Source organism: Miscanthus floridulus, chromosome 8 (assembly GCF_019320115.1).
Source record: "Miscanthus floridulus cultivar M001 chromosome 8, ASM1932011v1, whole genome shotgun sequence".
In the NCBI taxonomy this organism is placed as follows: domain Eukaryota; kingdom Viridiplantae; phylum Streptophyta; class Magnoliopsida; order Poales; family Poaceae; genus Miscanthus; species Miscanthus floridulus.
In genome coordinates this window covers 4,927,489-4,937,158 of record NC_089587.1, presented here as the reverse complement: position 1 = coordinate 4,937,158, position 9,670 = coordinate 4,927,489, and the positions used below count along the sequence as shown (strand labels likewise).

General features: G+C 51.9%; 1 non-coding gene and 2 pseudogenes across 1 annotated transcript; 2 read left to right on the top strand and 1 right to left on the bottom strand.

Moving 5' to 3' along the window:
- Window positions 1–780: 780 nt before the first annotated feature.
- On the top strand, window positions 781–853 carry TRNAA-AGC (transfer RNA alanine (anticodon AGC)). The gene has a single exon. It is a non-coding gene; the product is annotated as a tRNA-Ala (tRNA).
- Window positions 854–2,313: 1,460 nt separating this feature from the next.
- Window positions 2,314–4,919, bottom strand: LOC136468458 (G-type lectin S-receptor-like serine/threonine-protein kinase At2g19130; annotated as a pseudogene).
- A 95-nt stretch (window positions 4,920–5,014) lies between these two features.
- On the top strand, window positions 5,015–9,457 carry LOC136468457 (phospholipase D delta-like; annotated as a pseudogene).
- The last annotated feature ends 213 nt before the right edge of the window (window positions 9,458–9,670 follow it).

Below are 9,670 nucleotides of genomic sequence, written 5' to 3'. Positions count from 1 at the left end.
ATGATCATCAGAGTTTAAACCCTGGTGGGTAATGTCCCACCGGATAGACCTACCACCGGAATACATGCCTAACTTAGACTCACCGTTGAACGAGCATCCTTGCAAATGAAGGCAGGCAACTCCCAGGCAGGTGAATAACCCGGGCAGCTAGCCTAGGGTTCTATCCCTAGTCCCTACTAGAGGCTTGTTTGGTGCCCGCCTATGGACTCCCCACCAGAGACGTGGCCGTGCAAAAAATACGGAGGATGATTTGTTCGGTAAACATTTGGCAAACTGCAACGTGAAAAGTGAACTGGGCGCACGTGACTAAACATGCGACTAGCTTCTGGCACGAAGCCTACGGCGAGGTCTGGCTCTGAACCAAACAGAGCCTAGGTTTGTCGGGTTCCTTTCCTTGTTTTCAGAATTGAACAAAGAAAGTGGGAAAGATGGTTTCTTCCTCCACTTATCATGAAGTGCGAGCCACAGGGAACTAGGGAAGGAGTGAGATGACTTTCAAAAAATTATCATATACTTCCTCTATAGCTTGACATAAGTAGCAAGAGTATTAACTTAAAAGAAAAGTGGGTTTCAAAAAAAAACTTAAAAGAAAAGTGGATAGGAATCAACAAATTTACCTAATGAAAATTTACAACCAAGGATTATGACTCCTCATACTCTTCACGAAGACGACCTGGAAGGTCTCTGGTTAGTGGATCCTCTATTTCCTCAAGGGCACCTGTTTTGTTGGGAAACAATGATTAAGATTACAGGGGATGATTTACTTTCAGTAAATATCATGGGGATGTAGCTCAGATGGTAGAGCGCTCGCTTAGCATGCGAGAGGTACGGGGATCGATACCCCGCATCTCCATTTCTTTCTTCCTTTTTCATGACATTTTTTTATGAACGTGTCAGGTACAGGTTGGCCTGCCAGGCCAGATGCTGTGACCATTTTCTTTTTGCTTTCTCCAACAAAACAAAATTCAAAACGTATAGCGGCTCTCGTTTTTTCGTGATTTATTTGCCACCTCTCCTGTATATATGGCTAGTTCCGTGATAGATGGCCAAATAGGCCAGGCATGATGGGCCGGCACGGGCCAGCCTGAAAAAGCACGACACTAGCACGGCACGATGTCCATAGTGCCGGTGCTGGCACGGGCACGATTTAGGGCCATGTCTAGGCCGAAGGTTCGACCGTAGTGCCGGCACGAGCACGGCACGATTAATGGGACGGCACGATGTTGGCTCGATTATTCTCGACCCTGAAGTATTGTTGTCCGTTGGATTGACTTGACCTAGCTATAAAAGCAACTCCCTCCTCATTCTCTCTCATTCTTCCCCTCCCAGCCGTCATTTCTTTCTCTCGTTACTCCTCCTGTCTCCTCTTCCCGAGTCCCAACCGCAGAAGCCTCTCGTGCCTCTCCACCTCGCGCTCCCTAAGCCGGCAGCCGGCAGTCCCAGGCCACTCCTCCCCCACTCGTCTTCTCCTCGAGGTGCGGCTACGGCGGCGGCGACGCGATGGCGTTTGTGCGAGGCATAGCTACGGCGGCCCGACGGCATTCGTGCGAGGCACCGCTGCGACGCCGCGGCGGCCGCGGCGACGATGCGAGGGCACAGCGGGGCTGAGGAGTGGCTCGACGACAGCATGTTTGTCACGCCAGCTACATGGCTTGGCCGCTTGGCTTGCCGAGCTCCTCGGCTCCTCCCTTGCAGCCACGGGCCGTCACGGCCATGGTGGACTACCGTGCCTGTGAGCACGGCACGGCACGGCTAAGGAGACATAGGGCCGTGCCTGGGCCGAGAGTTGGGCACGGCGGCCCGAGACGGCACGGCACGGTAGGACGTCATGCCGCATAGTGTCGTGGCCCCATAGTGCGGCGCATCGTGCCCGTGCTCGTGCCGTGCCATGCGGCCCGGTTGGCCACTGGGCCAACTGAAGCTATGACAAAATTCATGGTTACTGATGATTCATTGATTTTTGTGGGGGCCATCCATGGGTGGAACTGGATGTATGAACACCGTTGGTAAATTAAATGTACTGTTAACTTCAAATCTATTCATATGTTCCTACTACTTCAAAACTAAGAATCACTTACGGAGGTACATGAGCCGATAGTGATAGGGTTATCACTCACGGTTTAAAAGAAAATGGACATCACCGTTGAATTTTTTGAATCAACCGAAAACGAAAATAGATTATCATTGCCGATCTTATTAAGAATCCGACAATGATAATTTCATTGTCGGGTTTTTAATTGAACCGACAGTTGGGGCTCAGAACCGAAAATATCATCAAATCTAGTTAAGTCTGGTCTCCTCTGTTCTATCAAAATCTTTTAAAGTCCGATTCTCTGAATTCTGTCGGCTCTCTGTCTCTCATTTCCCTCTCTCCCTATGACTGTGAGTCTCTCCTAAGTCCTAAGTCCCACACTTGGCCATCTGTCTCCCAATTGACAATCGTCGTAGGGGCTGCTACACATACTGCCACTATATGAAATAATGTAGGATGACCTCTACTTTTCTGACTAACTAGAAAGTACGCGCGGCGTTCCCGCGTGACTACCTGTTGTGGCCAGGCCGTGATTAGGGATGAAAACGGTATGGATATTTTCCGAGGGAAGTATCGGTGGCTTCCGAATTTCAGCCTCTTTGTAGTCCTTCTTCCTGAGATTATTTCAAGAAGCACGATGCCAAAGCTATAAACATCTGCCTTTTTAGTGATAGGCTGCCTAGATATCCACTCTGGCGCGAGGTATCCCATGGTTCCTCGGATGGTGGTCAATGCAGAGTTGAATTCACGTCCAAGAAGCTTTGCCATGCCAAAGTCCAGTTCAGAAGACTGGATCTTTCCGAGAAGAGGTGTGAATCCAAAGACCCATTAGGCATATACTCATAGACCAGCAACCTCGTATCTCATTTAACACAAAATCCCAGAAGACGAACGAGATTGGAGTGTTTGATCACCCCAATTGTCTGCACTTCAGCTCTGAATTGCTTATCTGCTTGCCCGCTACCTTTGAGACTCTTAACAGCAACAACGGTTGATCCTGGCATTGTTCCCCTGAAAACACTTCCAAAACCTCCCTCGCCGAGTTTATCAGAGAATTTTCTTGTGGCTTTCTTGACTTGTGCATAAGAGTAGAACACAAGAGAACCTTCTACTTCAAACTTTCTGCAAGTAAATAGATCTCTCCTGTATCTCCATAGAAGCGCCAGTACCAATATCACAGAAGCCAATGCTATTAACCCGATCACCAAGAAAACAATCAGCCATGTGTGCAAGCCATTTTTGGCCCTGAGTTTGGAGCCCCAACGAACATAAACCTTGCTGTATGGAGGTCTAGAAGCAAAACTCAGGTTGTACAGGTTGTAGTACCACAGCTTGCATCCAGAGTCATACACATACGCGACACAGTAGCATTTGCTGAGACAGGCTTGCTTACAATCTTCATCACTTCCTGCTAAATCATTCTGAGAATCATAAGGGAGCCCCTGCAGCTTGTCCAGCAGGATAAAAGAGTCATCATGTTCAATCTGGCCATTCGTCTCGCAGCTCAATGGAAGAGATCTCGATCTCGAGCAACCAGTAGCAAAGGATCCGAGGCTCCACTCAGTTGGATAGGAAGGCTCAAATCCATCGATGCAATTGCATCTGCCATAAGATGGATATAATGATGCAAACAAACCTTTTGAGATTTCAAACAAATGACGTGACCCAATAATCATACGGGCATCATCTCGTCATGGTCTACTGCATCTATTGTGGCTTGAACCGCTTGGAGCTCCAGGCTAAGCATCAGCTCCATGGCCGTGCTCCCGTGCCTGCTGCTAGACCGAGCCTTTTCACACTCTTCAACTATCTGGAGTTCTCATGGGCAATTCGTCGAGCACACGATGTGCAGACACGCACCGAAATTGCCACAGAAGAAGCCACTGGATTTGCAATCTGAAGGGAAGGTCCAACGAGCTACCCAGCCACTGCTATTTGCCACTGCAGAATCCTCTGACCACCGCATCAAGCTGACTTGCCCCAGGTGGAACTGCAAGAACTCGGTCAGATTAGGATTGTCCGGAGGATTCAGCACCAGTGAGCTGCCATTGTCTGGTGATGTCACCATCCAATCCGGGAAGGTGCCCACGCTGGGATGCCCATCGGTGGTGAGCACGAACCCGTTCCTCCTGCTCCGGTCGACGCTGACGCTGCCATTGTGCGAGTAATCCTTGTACGTCAACGAGACGTTGGCCCCCGTGTCGCCGGCGAGCCCGAGCCTGGCGCCGGGGAGCAGCGAGTCGCCGGGGGAATCGAAGCTCTGGCACAGGACCCGCGAGGCGTTGGTCTGGTCCCTCACCACCAGGTTGCCGTTGCCGAGGAGCACCGCGGCGGCGGCGGGCGGCGGGGCGCCCGGCGCGTCCCCAGCCACTGGCGAACACCAGAGGGTAGACCCGGCCTCCGTGATGCACACGCTGCCGGCGGAGACCTCCATCGCGGCGGCGGAGAGGTCGGAGATGATGACCCTGTCCCCGACCCAGAACGTGGGGCTGGTGCTCGGCATCTTCTTGAAGCGGACGCCCAGGAAGTGGTGGATGCCGGCTCCCGGAGCGAAGAATCCCTGGTTCCCGGAGATGCCCGCGCCGGGGAGGATGGTGTCCGTCGCCGAAGCAGCGGCGACCAGTAGGAGGAAGAGGAAGGTGGGCGGCGCGCATCCGCGAGGCCCCGTCGGGGAGCAGCCGCTCTTTGCTGCCTCCATTGAGGGAGAAGCGGAGGGCGGCGGGTCTGCCCCGCGGCCCGCGCTCGCCTACTCCCACTTGCTAATTCCAGATTAAGCTTTGTTTTATTTTTATGCCTTTAACTTCAGCGCGCGCACAACCGCAAGTTGCCATTAGCGGAAAGCATAATCCACCACTATGTGCCTTGCAGCTTGACGGCCGAATCGCATTCCATTCCCGGCCTGGGCCTCCCTTCTCTCTCATTTTTTCCTTTTACAAGCCACACGCCACTTCCTCCACACACACACACACACACACACACCTCGTTCTCTCCGGCGATTCCCCGCGGCTCCGCGTCTGCATCTCCGCCACGTTCGTCCCCGCGGCTGCGGAGGCGTCCCGGCAGCGCTCCGGCGACCGCGGCCTGCCGGCCTACTTCCCGCTGCGGCGCGGCTGCGACGTGCGGCTGTACCAGGACGCGCACGTGGCCGACAGCGAGGTGGAGGGCGTCGGCGTCGGCCCTGGGTTCCGGCCCGGGCGGTGCTGGGAGGACCTGTGCATGGCGGTGCTCTGCGCGCAGCGCCTCGTCTACGTGGCCGGGTGGTCGGTGCCAGTGGCGTAGCCAGGATTCGTGGCTAGGTGGTGTATTGTCTAAATTTTTTAACAGCTATAAATTTAACATATCGGTACACTGGTATATGAATGACAAAACGCAATTAATAAAAAAAGAACATACAAAGTTTATAAAATAGATGAGTATAACTTTGTTAACATAGAATTTAAATATTATATACCTATAATAATTAAAGAACAATATGTCACTACTTCTTCTTCTTCTTGTCAGGTCTGCGCCTTCTAATAGCCATAAAAGTGTTGATGATCTCTTCTTCACTCGATTATAAGAAGATATCCCGCTCAATAAAAGTCACTAGACAATCATCCAGAAGGCTATCACCCATATTATTTCTTAACTTATTTTTGATAAAGGTCATTGTAGAAAATATTCTTTCAACACTTGCGGTAGTCACCGGTAGAAGCAATACCAATTTGATAAGTAAATAGACCCAATGATAAATTTTATCCCTCTTTGTTTCAATAAGTTTTACCGAGAGATCAACAAGATTGTTTAGGCCTTTGAACATTTCATCTTTTCTCATGTCATCAATAAAGGTTTCAAGTTGCAAATCGAGTCCTAGCAAATCAGAGCTTGAAAAATCATTGAGGTAAAATTCAGCAAGTCTATGTACCTTGTTTGCATTAAAAGAACTGAAGGAATCTGCTAGATTCAAAGCAGCCATACAAGTAAGCAACTCCATATTTACTTCATCAAACTGACTGCTGGGCTAGTCAATGTGCAATTACCCGGAGCATTTTTTAAAACAAACCTGTCCACCTCTTCATTATTTGCTGCAAGACACTTCAAAAGCTCAATGAAGTTCCCTCTGTTGCTAGAGTCTTCACTTTCATTATGCCCAGGGCATTGGAGTTGAAATCACATTCTCTTAAATTACTCTGTCTTGATCAGGTCCACCTTCTTGTTCTTCAATTTGCTCTTCTAGAATAGCTGGAGCCACAAAAGGAGATGGAGAAGAGGCCTTCTTCTTTGCTTCATATTTCTGAAAAAGAGAGGCTTGGGTCTGTTCGCTTGTCTGAATTCTGGAGAAATCTGGATGGTTTGGAGGAATGCTGGATGAATTTGTGAGAGAAAAACACTGTTTCGGATGAAAAAATAAGCGGATCAAGCTGGGTTTAAGGGCACGCGACTCTTCATCTTTCAAGAATTCTGCAACAACATTATATAATGTTTCAATATATCAAACCATTAATCCAATACTGCAAAAAATCATATATTGAGATAAAATAATTCAGTGTTGCACTTGCACAAAAAAAATCAGTTTTGCATACCCTATGGCTTGTCAGCTTGTGCACTTCTCCTATCTGACTGACTGTCCATGCAAATCGCAGAACACCAATCATATATTGAAATTGAGGAAACTGAAAGGAAAAGAAGAAACGTGAGTATTATGTACTTGTGACTAAAGAAGAATTCAGAATAGGGATAGACAGGTAGGGCAGCAGCCAGCAGCAGGCTAATTAACATTGGCAAAGCAGTTCAGAGTGCCTGCCCCTGCTCGGCTGCTGCTTTGCGTTTGCCGACATGGAGATGACGATGTCGGTTGTCGGAGTCCGATGGGCGATGGCCGTGCTCTCCGCCGCCAGCAGTTGCGTCGCGGCCGTCGACCGACCCCATGACTGCACCGCACGCCACGCAAAATACGGAAACAATACGATGCGAGAGGAACAGACGGCGGAATCCGCAAGATCGCGAGCGACTGGGCGAGTACTGACTCTACCTATGGGCCTTGGTTGGGCCGAGCGCAGGGTGGTCCGCGGTCCACAGGGACCACCCTGTAGCTCCCGCCCTTGGTCGGTGCACACCAGGGTCCGGCTCCTGCGGGAGGCCACATGTCGCCGGAGATGGCGGCCAAGGCGGCCGAGGTGGAGGAGCTCGGTGGAGAGCCCGTGGAGAACATGAGCCTCGGCGAGCTGCTCAAGTACAAGTCCCAGGAGGGCGTCCGCGTGCTGCTCCTCGTCTGGGACGATAAGACCTCGCACGACACCTTCTTCGTAAAGACGGTTCGTTCGTCTTCAAAATTCAAATTCAAATTCAAACTCCAACTCAAATTCAAATCGTGAGGAGATTAGTAGCTAGCAGTATATATATTTTGCATTTGCATTTGGATTGTTGGTGCAGAGGAGTGATGCAGACGCGCGACGAGGAGACGAAGAAGTTCTTCGAGTACTCGTCAGTCATCTGCGTGCTGTCGCCGCGCTACCCAAGCAGCAAGCTCGGATTCGTCAAACAAAAGGCAAGCGAGATTGAATTTTTTTGTACAAAAACACTTATAAACTCATAAATTTCAAAAAAAAATATATTACAAATACTTTTGAAATGCTTTGGTTGATCGGAAGGAGTAAATTTGCAATTATTATGGGTCGAATGAAAAACTGAGTGCGACGTGTGCAGCTGCGGCCGTGCAGGTGGTGGGGACGCTGTACACGCGCCACCAGAAGTGCGTGCTCGTCGACACGCCGGCGTCCGAGTCCACCCGCCGGATCACGGCCTTCCTCGGCGGCCTCGACCTCTGCGCCGGCCGTTACGACATACCCAGCCACAGGCTCTTCCGCGACCTCAACACCGTCTTCCAGGGCGACGTCTACAACCCCACATTTGGTGTACGTCTCGCTCGCTCGTCGGCCATGAACCTACCCGCAGATTGAAGATGTCTCCATGACGATCTCCATCTGCTTCTTGTTCGTAGGCGGACATCAAAGGTCCGCGTCAGCCGTGGCACGACCTGCACTGCCGGCTGGACGGGCCGGCGGCGTACGACGTCCTCAAGAACTTCGAGCAGCGGTGGCGGAAGGCGACCAAGCTGCGGGAGATGTTCGGCGGCAAGGCGGCGCACCGGAAGGACGACGCGCTGCTGAAGCTGGAGCGCATCCCCTGGATCCTCAGCCCCTCCAAGCGGCGACAAGAACCTAGCCATAGAGCAGAGCATCCACACGGCGTACGTGGCGGCGATCCGGTCGGCGGAGCGGTTCGTGTACGTGGAGAACCAGTACTTCATCGGCGGCTCCTACGCCTGGCCGTCGTACCGGAACAGCGGCGCCTGCAACCTGGTCCCCATGGAGATCGCGCTCAAGGTCGCCAGCATGGTCCGCGCCGGCGAGCCGTTCGCCGCGTACGTCGTGATGCCCATGTGGCCCGAGGGCAACCCGAGCTCCGGCCCCGCGCAGGAGATCCTCTTCTGGCAGAACCAGACCATGGAGATGATGTACAGGGTCGTCGCGGCGGCGATGCAGGAGGGGAAAGGTGGCCACCCGCAGGAGTACCTCAACTTCTACTGCCTCGGCAACCGGGAGCCGGCGGAGGACGACGCGGCGGCCGGCGGCGACCGCAATAAATTGGCGCCGGCGGATCCGCCCGACGACAGCAAAGCTCCGCCGCGGCGCGTGCGCGGCGGCACCGGCGGTTCATGGTGTACGTGCACTCGAAGGGGATGATCGTGGACGACGAGTACGTCATCATCGGCTCCGCCAACATCAACCAGCGCTCGCTGGCGGGGTCGCGCGACACGGAGATCGCTGTCGGGGCGTACCAGCCGGACCACACCGGCTCCTGCCCGCGCGGGAAGGTGCACGCGTACAGGATGTGGCTGTGGGAGGCAAGGTTTTCATTTTCAGAAATTAAAATTTATCGAGGTCACAGATAAAAAGGATAAACAAGATATATTAAAAATATCGGACTAAATTCAAATAAAATTTAATTTAAATTTAAATACATTTAAACAAAATTTGTAAAAAAAAGATAGATATTTCCTTATCGACACCTACGGATAAAGAGGATATATCGGAAATATCCGGAGATTTCGGCCGATATTGGAAACCATGGTGGGAGGAGCACCTGGGGAAGGATGCGGTGCAGCGGCCGGAGGTGCAGCGGCCGGATTCGCGGGGCTGCGTGAGGATGGTGAACCGGATCGCACGGGAGAACTGGAGGAGGTACGCGGCCGACGACGTCGACGGCGGCAAGGGGCCGCTGCAGGGGCACCTGATGAGGTACCCCGTGCACGTCCGAGCCGACGGCAGGGTGGAGCCGCTGCCGGGGCACGAGTTGTTCCCCGACGTCGGCGGGCGGGTCGTCGGCGCGCCCAACAATCTGCCGGATTACCTGACAAGATTATATTTTGATGCCACTGCATAGGATTTTACAGAAGACCTAAAGGTAACCACTTTTAGCTCTCTTCGGAACGTTATTTTTTTTTTTCAAATTTATGTGGTTTTCTCTTGTGAAAATGGACTAATTTCTATGAAATTTCTATACGATTGTCTATGTTTCAGCACCGATAGCCTGCCACGGGGTACCCGGGGCAGTATGTTTCGGGCTTTGGCGTATGCTGAACTCGACGGTAAACGC